Source organism: Ctenocephalides felis, unplaced genomic scaffold (assembly GCF_003426905.1).
Source record: "Ctenocephalides felis isolate EL2017-DRISC unplaced genomic scaffold, ASM342690v1 CF-g0.4_SCAFFOLD_01886, whole genome shotgun sequence".
In the NCBI taxonomy this organism is placed as follows: Eukaryota; Metazoa; Arthropoda; class Insecta; order Siphonaptera; family Pulicidae; genus Ctenocephalides; species Ctenocephalides felis.
In genome coordinates, this window is record NW_020538040.1 from 124,047,825 (window position 1) to 124,064,784 (window position 16,960).

The following is a 16,960-nucleotide window of genomic DNA, read 5'->3' on the forward strand; positions in this document are numbered from 1 at the left end:
ACTTTATGGAATTATTATTTTATACTAAAGTATAATTCCTACATATAAGTAACTATTTTTAAGCCGGATTACTTATAAAATGGTGAAAATAAGTGTTCACGTTTTGTTCGGCTATCATCATTAATTTATTATTTTAATATCGTGCTCCCTTAGTAATTCATACAGCGTTTGAACATACAATAGCAATACAAAAATTCTTTGCTAGCCATAATGGCTTATCGTATTGTAAAAAAATGCTACCTTATTATCATTATAGATTGACTATAAAATAAAGCAAACATTTTATTTTCTGATATCTCAATGAATGGAAAAAATGTTGCTCACCTCTGCGTTTGATTATCAAGCCCGATTTACTATTTGATATAGAATTATAATCCAAGATTCTCCTTTCAGTTTCGATGACTAATGAAAAATTTCCGCCAGTTTTGGTTTTCATATCGAATAAGTAAATTCTCTTCGCATTCGGAACACGTGATAATGTTCCTCCTACATAAATCAATATTTGTGTCATTATATTCTCATCTTTATTGCTGATTTCAGCAAGAAGAAAAGTTTGGCACAGAGGAAACTTGACAATGTTTTCAACGGGTCTTCACATTAGGACAAATATTGGCAAACTCGATAATAAAAGAATTTCCTTTAACGCTCTGAATAAATAAAATATGCTTTTATGGATATTTTCTCGGGTTTCTTTGTGATAGAATGGTTACAAATATGGTAATATGGGAGTTGCAGATACCGGCCTTGGTTAGCTTGATGTCAAGCTGTATTGACGGTTGACCCTTGGAAATATAGGTTGCAATATGTTTCTAATTGCAAGTAAAAAGAGCCTTTTCCCGGCATTGCTGCTTCAATTTAAAAATTCAACCGATCGGTTGACCTTTAAGTTCTTGAACCCTTATTGTTAGTTCTGATCGCTGTTTGAATAAGTTCAAAACATATTTTATTTTCGCATGTAGTTTTTTTTGTTCATTTACACAATGTAAACTATGTTTCTTCGCAACATTTAAAACTTGATTATTGATTCTAATATGTAGAGTAGGTCGGGGCATAAAGGCCCAATTTGACTTTGAGCAATTATCTTGTGAAAACCAAACCAATAATATCACAACAAATACCACATTTTAAACAAACAAAAATTTGACTATGTTCAGTTAATTTTTCGGCTAAATAATCATTGTAGAACTATGTTTTCTTTTGCTATTTTTAAAAAAATTGTCACCTGGTTTATTTACGCCATAGGCGGAGTAAAAAGGAACACCCAGGGGCATGAATATCCACCATCCTATTTTCAATTTTAAAAATGTTCTATAGAATAATAGCTACATTATGCAATCAATGCGATTCAGTTTAATTATTAAAAAGCTTAAAAATCATAATCTTATTTTTTAACATAATAAACAAAAAAATGTATCAACTCTTACTACGTGAACAGAGTTCAAGTTACTTTAAAAATAAAAATATTTAGGTGATCCTTTTGACCCCAAATGCACGTAAGCTAATCTATAGGTAATATAAAAAACTTTTTATGAAACATTTAAATAACAATAACAATAATAGTAATCTCCTGATTGCGACGTCTAAGACAATGACTGATTACTCATCATTCTTCCTCTGAGACTTTAAATTGTATCGATAAAAAATTTCACACTTTACTTGTTTTTGAGATGCTGGCTTTTCACCCACGGATCTTTAAGCCCTGCTCTACGTTTCTTCAATCTTCGAGGATCAAGTTATCATCATTATACATTCACATAATATGTTTGCTTTTTTTAACAACAGATTCTATTGGTTAGAGAATAAAATCAAACACTAACTAGTTTTGATGAACCACCTTTCTAACTTCCCGTAGCGTAAGTTATAGAAATCGCAAAAAAATCGAAAAATTTTAAGTTTCAAAAATTTCAGATTTTCGAAACTTTTCATCATTTTCAAAAAAATCTGAATATTGAAAAATTTCAAGAAATATTAAAATTAACTAGTGGGGTGTATGGCATCGTGCTTTAAGGCAAATTTCTGGACTTCCCGTACCGTAACGAAATGATCGAGGAATATTAAATGTTTTAAAATAGATTACTATGAATACTGCAATATACTGCATTTATATTTATAAGAATTATATAAACTAATTAGAACAGAATTAACATAAAAATCTGAATTATTTTCGATATACAAAAAAAAAAATTTTTGAAAAATAAAATAAAAAAAATTTTTTGAAGCAAATTTTTTTTCCAAAATCAATTATTTTGTTAAAACAAGCAGAAAGTTTTTGGAATCATTCAAATCGGACGCTTAGTTCTCTCAAAAACTGCCATTTTTTGCACATTTAGCTCTGTATCTCCGAAACCGCTGGACCTGCCTTTGCCAAAAACTAATTACCCCTTCTCCCCGTCAGTACGAATTGAATGTTTTTGGGATCATTCAAATCGGACGCTCCGATCTCTCAAAAACTCGATATCTATTTCCTGCACTCTTTGCTCCGTATCTCCTAATCGGCTGGGCCTGCCTTTCCAAAAACTAATCAGCACATCTCCCTATCAATAGGAATTGAATGTTTTTGATCCATTCAAATCGGTTGATCCGTGCGCCCGAAAACGTGGACAAAAAATTGTATCCATACATACATAAACACACACACACATACACACACACATCCTTTTTTCCTGAGGTATGCCAAAATGTTCAGAAACCTTCAAAACGTCGAGAAATGTAAAAATTTTCAATTTCGATTTTCGGCCCATTACAATAACTTACCCTACGGGAAGTTAAAAAAGAATCTATTTCTTACAAAAAATTGAGTATATTTTCAAATTTCCAAAAAATAATTAGAATAAATTTCTTGTAAACATACACATAAGTTGTTTGTAGAACACGCTCGTCGCCCAATTTAATAAGCACTTATAATCTATTTGAAATTATTTAAACAATTAGTGATTATTTTTATTCCTCGATGCCATGGACCACTAGTTACTTATCATTCAATATGAAAAAATGAAATAAACGAATATATATTTCAAACAATCTCGCATCATATTTATTATTGCTAAATAATTTGTTCCGTGTGGTCAGCCGACCATTAGTTGTCACCTATAACCCACTTCTGGGGACCGATATGGCACCGATCTTTTGCCCGATGTGAATATTAATTTATTATACTTTCATTTATGCCTTCACACTATGTTTTAAATTAGGACTGAAGAAAAAGTCGTTTTAGTCTTGTATTTTTTTATTCATCATGATCATTATACTATTTTGCATATGCTGTCATATTTTACTTCAGCTCATGTAATAATTTATAATCATTTTCAATGAAAGTACATTTCAATTACGAGAATACTCACGACTGACGTTAATTTTTAGTTTAAGAAATATCAATAATTATGAATTTGAATTTTACAAAGCATATAGGTCCCATATTAAATTGTGAATATTGCGTAGATGCTTTTTCGATTAGAATTTTTATGGCTGAGTTTTATGAGGTGCTGATAATCCTGATATATCGCCCCATTGCGTTATTATTTATTGTATAGGGCAAATACGGGTATATGTATATATATATATATATATATATATATATATATATATATATATATAGCCTTGTTTAAAAATTGGCTAGTTTCAATAACGTTTCTGGGACCGTATAACATGAAGAAAGCCATAACAATCATCCTATTGAAAGTATCGTGCCTTCAAAAATTGATCTTGAGGACGGTTTTTAGATTTATGAAGTATGTAGTAAGAGTTGATACATTTATTTGATTATTATATTCAAAAATACATATTGAGATTATGATTTTTAACACTAGATTTATTGTTATTTGTGATTTATTATTATTGTTTATCAAAATCAATGTAATTATGCCAGAACTAGTGATTTCGATCAATTTATTACAATTTATTGCGATTTATTATAATTACAATATCGTGCTTTGATGGTATTTTAATTATTTATTTGATCTTGTTCATTTTCGATCATACTTAAACAATGGACAAAGTGAAAATGTTTTATTTGGTAGGCACTACAGGGTTGTTTATTCGTTGCGAAAAAAGCAAGATGAAACCTGTCAAAGGTGATTGTCCTTTAATTTTTTTTCTAACTACGTGTAAAAATAATTCAAAGGATTAATCGATAGGTAAAATAGATTTGCATTTATTGGAAAACCTTCTTTTCTTGTTTCTTTTAGGCTCATGCGTTATAAACTGATGAACCAAAAAAGACCAAACGATTTATTTGTAAACTGTCTTTTAAAAAAGTATAATGTAAGGTATTATCTTATAATTGAAGAAGATAATATTATATCATTTTTTAGTGATCTGGTTATAGAAATATGTTAGACAATTACATTAAATTACTATTATCTCAGGCACTATTTTTCTCTTTATCTTTTTCATTTTATCTTTATCTTTATTTTTGTGAGTCTTTGATTTACACATAGTAATATTGTTACTCTGAACCATAAGTTTCTTCATGAATGTCATTGATTTAATTATCAGTAGAGTTCATGATTTGTTCATTGTAATGCTGTCTTCGACTTCGACTATTTACCAGTAATATTCTTAAAAATGTAAAAACCCATCTTTTCTATGTTACCGAAATTCGAATTTTGGACAAATATATCACTTCTCCAATAAAATGTATCGCATAGCCTTAAAAATAACTGCCAACACTTCAATTATTTTATAAACAAATATTAGATGATTTTTTTCTTTGTACATTTTTGTATCATATTTGAAATACAGTACATGTACCATGATCCATTGGCTACTTCTAAATCATATCCACCAAATTCTGTTCCGGATATAGCTCATAAACCGTAATATTCTAAATTTCTCGACGTCATTGCTGTCTATAAATTTGACTTTTATGATATCATGCATGAATCCTCTCGGTATTGTTTATAATTAATACTAATAATAGTGTGTAACAATATGACAATGATTCGGGGAATTTGGAGAATCAAAAATTATGTTATGTAAGGCTGCGTTATGACATTGTTATTGATGAATCGATACTGAATAAAAATATTGAATGTATTACGACAATGATAGGAATATTTATAATTCTACTTTTTTTATTTTATTCATTCACTCTCCAAAGGAAATATTTATTGTTTTGACACAATATACGATTTGCTAATTTTGTGTTATGTTCAAGTTATTCTAAATCGTTTAAGACCAAAATTGAAAAAATGATGTATTTATGAAACTCGACGAGGAACCAAGCTTAAATTGTGCTTTTTGCACCAACCCATGTTGAAGATGATCAAAACTCATTTCTTTACTTTAAATAAATTTCTTTTATAAAATATTTTCTTATAGAACGAAATTCCAATAATTTACCTAAAAGTACATTGCCATACACCACTAGTTAGTTATATATTATTATTAAATGAAATTTTATAATAGTCTTTCTTATTTTCTTTCTAAGAATTTTGAAAAAAATAAATTTGGAATACGATACTTTCTAGTTACAATTTAGAGTTCACTTATTAAGAGTTCACTAGGATAGTATAGAAAAAATTAAATTTAATCACGGAGGAAAATAATAAAGTAGTGATTCTACACCTCATACTTATCTTTTAGTAAAACACCTTATTTTTATTATGATTGTGAGTATCCTATGTCTATACTAATTGTAGTAACATTACTATTTCCAGTTTATGTACGAAACTGGTTTATCTATCACAGACTTCGTTCTCAGTTTACCGAAACTAGAAATATGAGAAATAATATAGAAGATACGCTATTTATTTTTTGAATTATGTTACTAACTTCAGTTTTAACAAGCGTCTATATTTTATAAAAGGAATAAATTCGAAAATGATGCCACACGATACTAATTACTATTAGACTTAAATACGATGATAGTGTGTTTTTGTAGTATTATATTCTTTATAGTAATTCTTAAGAAACTTAATGTAAATAATAATTCTTAATGGAAATAATTATTCTCTATGTTCTGGACTAAGCGGTTAGAGCGACGGGATTTAAATCTGCGATAGATTCGATACCCGTCTTTGAGCAGCCTGATGTCAAGCAGTAGTCAGAACTTGAGGGTTTTATAAGCTGTTGTGATGAATTTCTTACCAATTGGCAACCCAAAATATTGTCCCATCTATGATTCATTTAATTATTACAATTTCTAACATAAGTAAAAACCGATGTCAATACTGAAATAATATAACTCTACCTAATAATCCACTCGAACATCATAAAATATTTTATCAAACTCGTCAAAAAAAATTTTTTTTTAATTAATTGTGAACAGACGGTTCGGCCGATCTCTACCAAAAACTGATCAGCACGATTTTTACTAATAACTTTGAAAGGTTTTTAAATTTCAAAATCTGTTTAATTCAATCTGTTCAATTTAGCGAAAATATGGACAAAATAGAAGCACTTATCGCTGACTATAAAATACATCGATAGCAGCGGAAATGTATTGACGCGAGATTCTTGTCGATTTAAAAATTTTGAAATCAGTGGAGCCCTTTCTGAGAAACAGTCGACCAAAGATCAAATTTTGGCTCACATATTCATAGGGGAAAGTCTCATAACGCCGGACGGCACCTAGCGCCGGACACTCTATTTAACACGTAATATTTAAGCGAGTATAAATCTTTTTATTTCAAAATACAAATGAAAGGGACACGGGGGGAGGGGGGACAGGTACAGGTGCAGGATCACGCGCCAAGCCTCGCCTGTGACACGGCCACGGCGGGAGCAACCCTTTGCTGTTTTAGGCACAAAATCACGGCGTCACCTAAATATCAATGGAATTAATTCTAGCATATTTATGCATTTACATTTGAGTGGTATGCAAAGATAAAAGTTGTACTTGATTGTTATCCGTAAAATGGTAGAATATCATTAGATCTTTTAACCAATTTTAGTAGGTGCCACCAAATGAACGAAAATGTCTGTCTCTTAGCACCGGACACTAAGTCGTCCCTTAGTACCGGACAGTAAACATATTGATATTTCTTGTAAGAATTTACGTAATTTATTCTAATTATTTAATTTTGTTCTGTATGAGTGCTACGGTCACTCACATTTTTCGTATTTCCTAGTCAAAGAATGAAAAGCTTATGATGAATGCTCTAGCTGAGAGTACAGAAATTGAAATTAAAAATATTTGCATATCTTTACGTTTCAGAGGTTTCTAAATATTTTGGCATTTTTTAGCAAAAATGAATATGTGTGTGTTCTGTGTATCCGCAATTTTTTGTCCACGTTTTCGGGCGATTCGAATGATCCAAAAGCATTCAATTTGTAATGAAGTGGAGAATTGGTGATTAGTTTTTAGCAAAGGCATGTCCAGCCATTTCAGAGATACAGAGCTAAATGTGCAAAAAATTTTAGTTTTTTAGAGAACTAAGCATCCGATTTGAATAATTCAAAAACTTTCTTCTTGCGTTGACGAAACAATTGCTTTTGGGTATTTTTTTTATTTCAAAATTAATTTTTTTTTCTAATTTTTTTTTGTATATCAAAAATAATTCGGATAATAATTTTAATTCTGGTCAATGCATAGTAAAGCTCACTTATATACTTTAAATAAATATAATTCAGTTAATATTTGACAATGTTCTTCATTTCAAATCCGATTGATTAAGTTTTGTCTGTAATACATATATAAACGTCCTCGTCCATTTCATAAGCTCTTATATTTTGTCTATGAAATTAGAATAATGAAAGTTACAATATTTTTATAATTATCTCTACTTGGAAACATTTAATATTCCTTGGATATTTCGTTACGGTACGGGAAGTTCCAGCAATTTGCCTGAAGGCACGATGCCTACACCACTAGTTTGTTATTGGGTATATTGCTACCTCTATATACAACTTAAATATGTTCACATAATTAATTGAGTGATAATATATACATTTTATTACTATTCATAATTATCAGATCAATTAGATCCTGGACAGTTGATGTCTGGGTCTGGGTAGACGCATACAAACACTTGGGCTAGTCCCTTATGTTAGTGCATCGTCCCGAACATTTGCGATTCGCAAAATCAGAGCGGAAGGAAGTGGCTAGACCGGATGCCCGCAAACTGGAATCTTATTGTTCTAGTCTGTTATTTTCTGGTTTGCGATCGGATATGCAGATATGTTCATTTAGATGCTTAGTTGTGATCAATTAAATCAAAACCGTTAGGTACTGGAGAAAGTAATTTATAGGGTAGGGTGGGTCACAAAGGTCCAATTTGACTTTGTGCAATTACATTGTGAAAATCAAACCAATACATCATTGTAGAAATGTATTTTTTGCTGCTTTTTCAAAAAATTGTCATTTTGTCCTTTTTACCTCATAGGCGGTGTAAAATGATATGGAGAGAGGGCAAGCAGGACCAATGTCTTATTTTTAATTTTAAAGAAATTTTACGAAATAATAGCTACATTATTTAACCAATGCTAAATAAATTTCATTGGTACATTTTTTATAGAGATAACACTATATATAACCTTGATGTAAACTCTGGTATTTTTTGCAGACATAATCATCACCAGAGTTGGAATAATTATTTATTAACTTCCCGTATAAAGTTATAATAATGGGCCGACAATCGAAAATGAAAATTTTTGCATTTCTCGACGTTTGAAGGTTTCTGAACATTTTGGCATACCTCAGAAAAAATGGATGTGTGTGTGTGTTTTGTGTTTTCGCATTTTTTCGTTCGCACGGATCAACCGATTTGAATGGTTCAAAAAACATTCGATTCCCATTGATAGGGAGATGTGCTGATTAGTTTTTGGCAAAGGCAGGTCCAGCCGTTACGGACATAAAGAGCAAAGATTGCAGAAAATAGGGATAGAGTTTTTGAAGGAACGGATCATCCGATTCGAATGATCTAAAAAACATTCAATTAGTAATGATTGTGAGAAATGGCTATTAGTTTCTGGCAAAGGCAGGCCCAGTCACTTCGAAGGTACAGAGCTAAATATACACAAAATGAAAGAAATAAGCATCCGAATCGAATGATTCAAAAAACTTTCTGCTTGTGTTGACAAAATAATTGCTTTTGGAAAAAAAATTCACTTCAATTTTTTTTTTGTATATCGAAAATAATTCAGATTTTATATACTAATTTATATACTAACTTTCAATTTATATATTAATTTATATACTTTAAATAAATATTTTTGACTTTGTGATTCAGTTTATATAATTCTTATAAATTATTAACTATTTGAAAACATTTAATATTCCTTGAACATGCTGTTACGGTACGGGAAGGTCCAGCAATTTGCCTTAAGGCACGATGCCATACACCACTAGTTTAATTTATCTCCAACCATCTTGTAAAAATTCTTTTTTAACTTTTTGTAGGGCAAGTAATAGAAAATAATATAGTAAATTATAATATCTTATAATTCGTTGCGCATATGTTTATAATTATCATTTTTGATTGTAAAATGGCTTTTTCTTACTTCTTTTATTAGATCTCCGAAAACGCTGAACGTGCCTTCCCAAAACTTTTATCAGTTGACGCTTCGTTCTCCCAAAAACTTAATTACCATTTTTGGCACTTTTCGCCCCCTATCTTGGAAACAGCTCTTCTTATCAATAGGAATCGAATGCTTTCCAAATTATTTAAATCAGTTAATCTGTGTTCTCGAAATCATCGACGAAAAATTGTATCCGCACATATATACACACACGCATATACATACATATACACACATACTTTTCTTTTTTCTAATGTCTGCCAAAATGTTCGGAAGGTTTTGAATCGTGAAGATATATAAAAATATTCATTTTCGATTTATTTTTGCGATTATTATAACTTACCCTAAGTGAAGTTAATAAAAAAGTTTATTAAGTTAATGTTAAGTAACTTGTGTTATACAAAAGAGAGTAATAAAATAGATTGTTACCTTCTGGATTTCATTTCTTTCATTCGACTATTTAAAGTGCATGCCAAATCATTTAAAGTAGGAAATCATTTTATTTATATGCATTTTAAAAATGATATGATTTTTTCAGTTTTATAATATATGTAACTTGATGCGAAATATTCAAGAACAGAATTTATTATTTGAATATCTTATTACCCAACGTGACTTATAATAATAAATATTAAAGGTTTTTAGTCCAAATTAGAAGCAAATTGATTAATTTAAAGATTTAGAACTAATTTCTGCCCTCCTCCCTGTCAGGATTTATAAACTTTTATCAGATGATGTTTCATTGTTCATTTACAACCTTGAATCACGAGTTCGACTTGCTGTCTCAATTTTTTTATTTATTTCAACTGCACAATAGACTTATGATAAAATGTCTGCAATCAGCAGCCGTCGTTGATAACTCGTCGCGTATAAACCGATTTTTTCTTCGCGCCGATGACCCTGTTATAAAATTTGCGTAGACGATTGTGATTCAGGACATTAGAAATCTCTAGAATATAACAATACCGAAATGACTGGACAGAAAATAAGATTTTATTCTAACGAATGGTTATCAAAATTATCAGCTTGTAATATATCATTTTAATTGTTGAAACGCGTGCTAATTTTCCGGTCTTTAAAATGCCAGACATCACTCAAAATGCATATTGATTAGAATTGATAATAATAATAGTTACAACTATTTCCAAATCATTTTGTTTATTTGACTGCGCTTTCTTTTTCATTCTTTTGTATATTATCTTTCAATGCATTGCATTTTTTTCTATTTATGTTTTAAAGAACTAATAATTAAATTACTCATAAAAACAAAAATAAAAAAATATTTTATAATAAAATTAATGAAGATTTTATATCTTCATTTATAACAATTTTAAATTTCCGGTGCATAATATAGGATAGGGCGGGGCACTAAGTTACAATTTGATTTGAGCAATTATATTGTGAAAATATTATATGACAACAAGTAGCACATATCAAACAAACAAATATCTGACTATATTCTGTAAATATTCCAGGTACGTTATCATTTTAGAAATGTGTTATTTTCTCTTGAAAATTGCTCTTTTTAACTTAATTTACTTTTTTATTCACTATTTTTTATTGCTTACACCTTTGCCACGGTAAAGGTTCAGTTGATCTTTTTCACCCTACCCACGTGTTAGTTTTTATATATACAATTAAATAACGTATAATAAAAAAAATATTAAGGTCTCGTAAACTAAACAACGGGGCTTACAACCAAAACAACGACGGAAAATACTTTTGTTATAGATTATCAAACATTGCCGTTTATCTCCCAATTAAGTCGTAAGAATTAAGACGATGACTGGTTATACATCTTTTATCCTCTACTTTTAAATATTGTTGTTAAAAAAATCCTAACTTTACTTGTTTTTGAAATATCGGTGGTGAACCTTTTTACTCGCGGATCTTTAAGCCCAGCTCTAGCCTATCTCATAGGTTTATTAACTTTATGATACAGAATGTCTAGGACTTAACGTCAGGCCGAAACGGGGTGATAGTATTGACATTAACTGTCCCGACATAATTTAGAAAAAAATATCTCACGCTGTTTCAAAATTACAAGCTTTTAAGTGCAACCTAGAGCTCTAGTAAAATTATGATCATTTTTCGGTTATTGTGGGTAATTTTTATTACTTTTTTTTTCTTTCAGACTTTGGAACCGTAACCGTGAAAACATTTCTAGGACCACAGTAAAAAATAATAACATATTTGTTGCAAGTTTTCAAGAATTAACCTTTTTGTTGAACTATGAATTCAAAATGTTTATAATAGGTCGACTTTGAGAGAGTGCCGATCTCTTAAAAAAAACTACTAAAGTGTGTTGCCAAATTTCATCAAAAGTTGACGCATTTAATCAGGATTGTGAATTCAATTGACAGTTTTATAATAACAAATTTTGAGTAGAAAATAAAAGCCTAGTGCATTTTACTCATATAGATAACAATCAGTTCAAATTTTTGTTCTTTGTTATGCACGAAAGCTTTAATGTGCTAGAGAAAAACATTTGAAATTAATGTGAGCAAAATCCGTTGGTCGTTTTGTGCTATTTTTCGGTTTTCATATTTTGACTTGTTTTTCTTTTTCAAAATTATGATGATCAAATATTTCACCATTTTAATATCTTGATACCACCGGCTGAGCCGTTTCCTTAAAATTAGCAAAAAAGAGCAACATTTTTAGTCGAGGTTATAGCTAAAAATCCTGAATCGATTTCGAAATTTCAAAAACTATTCGAAAGATATCATACGAAGATCGTGCTGATTAGTGTTTGTCCAAGATCGGCCAGGTCGTTTCTTTGTTATTGATTGTTAAAAAAAGTTTTTTGACGTTTTTAATGAAAATTTGTAAGGCGATAGAGCGCATGGTCTTTATGAACATTCTAAAATATTATAGTCCTTCGAAAAATGGTTCAATTTTTAAAAATTAATTAAAACTGAAATTAAACGGCCGCCCTTTTAGAATATACTCTGTGTATGTATTAGACATGTGTTAGTAATGTAATATAATTTTTGTTACAAAATTGAATCTGCAAAAGATTCTCAAGATTCTCAGGAAGTTCATCATTATGCATAGGACAAAATGCCACTTGCAGCTTGTTATTTATTTATTAAAAAAGTATTGTTTGTTTGTACATCAATATATATGATCTATTGCGTTTTTCTTTTTCTTTTGTAATTTTGTTTATTTTTTAGTATAATTAACATAATTAATTTAATGTTTTTGATTTTATTGCGTTTCATTTTTTCATTTCATTATACTATAATATTTAACAAAAATATGCTTTATTTATTATTATTTAAACGAAGCTATAATTTATTTTAATTTATTCTTTATTTTTGGCTAATTTTATGCATTTTCCATTAGTAATATAAATATATAAATTTAAACTGAAATTGCATAATGAATAATTAATATTGCTTTAATCAGTTCACCATATTATATATTCGCTGTTATGTTTACAAATATCACATTACCATAGCATAACAATAATTTAGCATGTTACATCCTCGTGATACTATTGCATGTAATATTTTAAATTTAATTTTAATCGGATATAGAGTTTAATTAAACTTTTGGAAATATCGCGAACTGTTTTCGTAACAGAAATGTAAAATTATTCAAAGTGGTATAAAATTTAATGCATTCTGCTCCGTTATTTTGCACAATTCAGTATTATTTTGTCAGTACTAGTTACGGAAGTTTCTATGAGTCTTCAGATGCAAATGAGTATTTATTATTAAATACAACTAAGAAAATAATTGCTGTTTTCAAATATTTTCTTTTGTTATTACAGTTCTCTAGTTCTTAAAATATATATAGCATATAGCTCTGACTAATTACCACCAATTAGTTTTTGCGTATATTATTTTGCTCTGTCATAACGATGATTTGTTTTCAAAAAATTTCGTTTGGTACGGTTGTGACATGTGATTGTGGTTCTTGTCCTTTTCGGGTGAAAATTAAACAGATAAAGAAAAATTTGATTCAACTAACAATAAGACAAAGGGAACGGAAAAGGAAAATTTAATATAAGAATAAAAAATATTTTACAAAGATTTCTTGTTAACATTTCTTTAAAAAAATGTTTTGTTTAAAAAAAAGTATGCTTTGTTTAAATGATTGCGTTATGCAACATATAACATAATCATGCCGAAATAGCTCAGTTGGGAGAGCGTTAGACTGAAGATCTGAACGTCCGTGGTTCGATCCCTGGTTTCAGCAAAATGTATTGTCATTTCTTGACAAGATGTTATACAAACATTTAGCATGAGCATTTTCTAGAAATTTGACTTCATTCCGCTGTCTCCTCTGGCCTTTCAGTGTCTTTTGTACATCTGAAATAGCTCGGTAGGGAGAGCGTTAGACTAAAGATCTAAAGGTCCCTGGTTCTATCCCTGGTTTCGGCAAAATCTTTTGTCATTTCTTGACAAGATGTTATACAAACTCTATACAACATCAGCATATTCTAGAAATTTGACTTCTTTCCGCAGTCTCCTCTGGTCTTTACAGCGTCGTTTGTGAAGCCGAAATAGCTCAGTTGGGAGAGCGCTAGACTGAAGATCTAAAGGTCCCTGGTTCGATCCCTGGTTTCGGCAAAATCTTTTGTCATTTCTTGACAAGATGTTATACAAACATTTAGCATCAGTATTTTCTAGAAATTTGACTTCTTTCTTCTGCCTCCTCTGGTCTTTAGAGTTGTGTTTGTGCAGCCGAAATAGCTCGGTTGGGAGAGCGTTAGACTGAAGATCTGAAGGTCCCTGGTTCGATCCCTGGTTTCGGCAAAATCTTTTGTCATTTCTTGACAAGATGTTATACAAACATTTAGCATCAGCATTTTCTAGAAATTTGACTTCTTTCTGCTGTCTCCTCTGGTCTTTACAGTGGTATTTGTGCAGCCGAAATATGTTAGTTGGGAGAGCGTTAGACTGAAGATCTGAAGGTCTCTGGTTCGATTCCTGGTTTTGGCAAGATGTTTTGTCATTTCTTGACAAGATGTTATACAAACATTTCGCATCAGCATTTTCTAGAAATTTGTGTGTTTTGTGCAACCGAAATAGCTCAGTTGGGAGAGCGTTAGACTGGAGATCTAAAGGTCCCTGGTTCGATCCCTGGTTTCGGCAATATCCTTTGTCATTTCTTGACAGGATCTTATACAAATATTTAGCATCAGCATTTTCTAGAAATTTGACTTCTTTCTTCTGTCTCCTCTGGTCTTTACAGTGTCGTTTGTGCAGCCGAAATAGCTCAGTTGGGAGAGCGTTAGACTGAAGATCTAAAGGTCCCTGGTTCGATCCCTGGTTTCGGCAAAATGTTTTGTCATTTCTTGACAAGATGTTATACAAACATTTCGCATCAGCATTTTCTAGAAATTTGTGTATTTTGTGCAGCCCAAAAAGCTCAGCACAAACATTTAGCATCAGCATTTTCTAGAAATTTGACTTCTTTCTTCTGTCTCCTCTGGTCTTTACAGTGTCGTTTGTGCAGCCGAAATAGCTCAATTGGGAGAGCGTTAGACTGAAGATCTAAAGATCCCTGGTTTCGGCAAAATATTTTGTCATTCCTTGACAAGATGTTATATAAACATTTAGCATCAGCATTTTCTAGAAATTTGACTTCTTTCTTCTGTCTCCTCTGGTCTTTATAGTGCCGTTTGGGCAGCCGAAATAGCTCAGTTGGGAGAGCGTTAGACTGAAGATCTAAAGGTCCCTGGTTCGATCCTGGTTTCGGCAAAATCTTTTGTCATTTCTTGACAAGATGTTATACAAACATTTCGCATCAGCATTTTCTAGAAATTTGTGTATTTTGTGCATCCGAAATAGCTTAGTTGGGAGAGCGTTAGACTGAAGATCTAAAGGTCCCTGGTTCGATACCTGGTTTCGGCAAAAATTTTGTCATTTCTTGACAAGATGTTGTACAAACATTTAGCATCAGCATTTTCTAGAAATTTGACTTCTTTCTTCTGTCTCCTCTGGTCTTTACAGTGTCGTTTGTGCAGCCGAAATAGCTCAGTTGGGAGAGCGTTAGACTGAAGATCTAAAGGTCCCTGGTTCGATCCCTGGTTTCGGCAAAGTGTTTTGTCATTTCTTGACAAGATGTTATACAAACATTTCGCATCAGAATTTTCTAAAAATTTGTGTATTTTGTGCAGCCCAAAAAGCTCAGCACAAACATTTAGCATCAGCATCTTCTAGAAATTTGACTTCTTTCTTCTGTCTCCTCTGGTCTTTACAGTGCCGTTTGTGCAGCCGAAATAGCTCAGTTGGGAGAGCGTTAGACTGAAGATCTAAAGGTCCCTGGTTCGATCCCTGGTTTCGGCAAAATCCTTTGTCATTTCTTTACAAAAGGTTATACAAACATTTAGCATCAGCATTTTCTAGAAATTTGTGTATTTTCTGCAGCCGAAATAGCTCAGGTGGGAGGGCGTTAGACTGAAGATCTAAAGGTCCCGGGTTCGATCCCTGGTTTCGGCAAAATCATTTGTTATTTCTTGACAAGACATTATACAAACATTTAGCATCAGCAATTTCTAGAAATTTGACTTCTTTCCGCTGTCTCCTCTGGTCTTTACAGTGCATTTTATTCAGCCGAAATAGCTCAGTCGGGAGAACGTTAGACTGAAAATCTAAAGGTCCCTGATTTCGGCAAAATTTTGTCATTTTTTGACAACATGTTATACAAACATTTAGCATCAGCGTTTTCTAGAAATTTGATTTCTTTCCGCAGTCTCCTCTGGTCTTTACAGTGTCGTTTGTGAAGCCGAAATAGCTCAGTTGGGAGAGCGTTAGACTGAAGATCTAAAGGTCCCTGGTTCGATCCCTGGTTTCGGCAAAATGTTTTGTCATTTTTTGACAGGATGTTATACAAACATTTAGCATCAGCATTGTCTAGAAATTTGACTTCTTTCTGCTGTATCCTCTGGTCTTTACAGTGTCGTTTGTGCTGCCGAAATAGCTCAGTTGGGAGAGCGTTAGACTGAAGATCTAAAGGTCCCTGGTTTCGGCAAAATCTTTTGTCATTTATTGACAAGATGTTATACAAACATTTAGCATCAGCGTTTTCTAGAAATTTGATTTCTTTCCGCAGTTACCTCTGGTCTTTAAAACAGTTGGTTTTAAACAGCCGAAATAGCTCAGTTGGGAGAGCGTTAGACTGAAGATCTAAAGGTCCCTGGTTCGATTCCTGGTTTCGGCAAAATCCTTTGTCATTTCTTGACAAAAGGTTATACAAACATTTAGCATCAGCATTATCTAGAAATTTGTGTATTTTGTGCAGCCCAAAAAGCTCAGCACAAACATTTAGCATCAGCATTTTCTAGAAATTTGACTTCTTTCTTCTGTCTCCTCTGGTCTTTACAGTGTCGTTTGTGCAGCTGAAATAGCTCAGTTGGGAGAGCGTTAGACTGAAGATCTAAAGGTCTCTGGTTTCGACCCTGGTTTCGGCAAAATCTTTTGTCATTTCTTGACAAGATATTATACAAACATTTCGCATCAGCATTTTCTAGAAATTTGTGTGTTTT

At 31.5% G+C, this 16,960-nt stretch overlaps 1 protein-coding gene and 13 non-coding genes across 14 annotated transcripts in view; all 14 read left to right on the plus strand.

Annotated features, from left to right (window-relative positions):
- The window catches only part of LOC113377168 (low density lipoprotein receptor adapter protein 1-B-like), a 250,074-nt gene that overhangs the window by 139,153 nt on the left and 93,961 nt on the right, over positions 1-16,960 (plus strand). The window lies entirely within an intron of this gene.
- Trnaf-gaa lies at positions 13,593-13,665 on the plus strand. Its single transcript has one exon. It is a non-coding gene; the product is annotated as a tRNA-Phe (tRNA).
- Positions 13,967-14,039, plus strand: Trnaf-gaa. The gene has a single exon. It is a non-coding gene; the product is annotated as a tRNA-Phe (tRNA).
- On the plus strand, positions 14,153-14,225 carry Trnaf-gaa. The gene has a single exon. It is a non-coding gene; the product is annotated as a tRNA-Phe (tRNA).
- Positions 14,339-14,411, plus strand: Trnaf-gaa. Its single transcript has one exon. It is a non-coding gene; the product is annotated as a tRNA-Phe (tRNA).
- Positions 14,492-14,564, plus strand: Trnas-gga. The gene has a single exon. It is a non-coding gene; the product is annotated as a tRNA-Ser (tRNA).
- On the plus strand, positions 14,678-14,750 carry Trnaf-gaa. Its single transcript has one exon. It is a non-coding gene; the product is annotated as a tRNA-Phe (tRNA).
- Positions 15,102-15,173, plus strand: Trnaf-gaa. Its single transcript has one exon. It is a non-coding gene; the product is annotated as a tRNA-Phe (tRNA).
- Positions 15,254-15,326, plus strand: Trnaf-gaa. The gene has a single exon. It is a non-coding gene; the product is annotated as a tRNA-Phe (tRNA).
- On the plus strand, positions 15,439-15,511 carry Trnaf-gaa. Its single transcript has one exon. It is a non-coding gene; the product is annotated as a tRNA-Phe (tRNA).
- Positions 15,689-15,761, plus strand: Trnaf-gaa. The gene has a single exon. It is a non-coding gene; the product is annotated as a tRNA-Phe (tRNA).
- On the plus strand, positions 15,842-15,914 carry Trnaf-gaa. The gene has a single exon. It is a non-coding gene; the product is annotated as a tRNA-Phe (tRNA).
- Trnaf-gaa lies at positions 16,200-16,272 on the plus strand. Its single transcript has one exon. It is a non-coding gene; the product is annotated as a tRNA-Phe (tRNA).
- On the plus strand, positions 16,563-16,635 carry Trnaf-gaa. The gene has a single exon. It is a non-coding gene; the product is annotated as a tRNA-Phe (tRNA).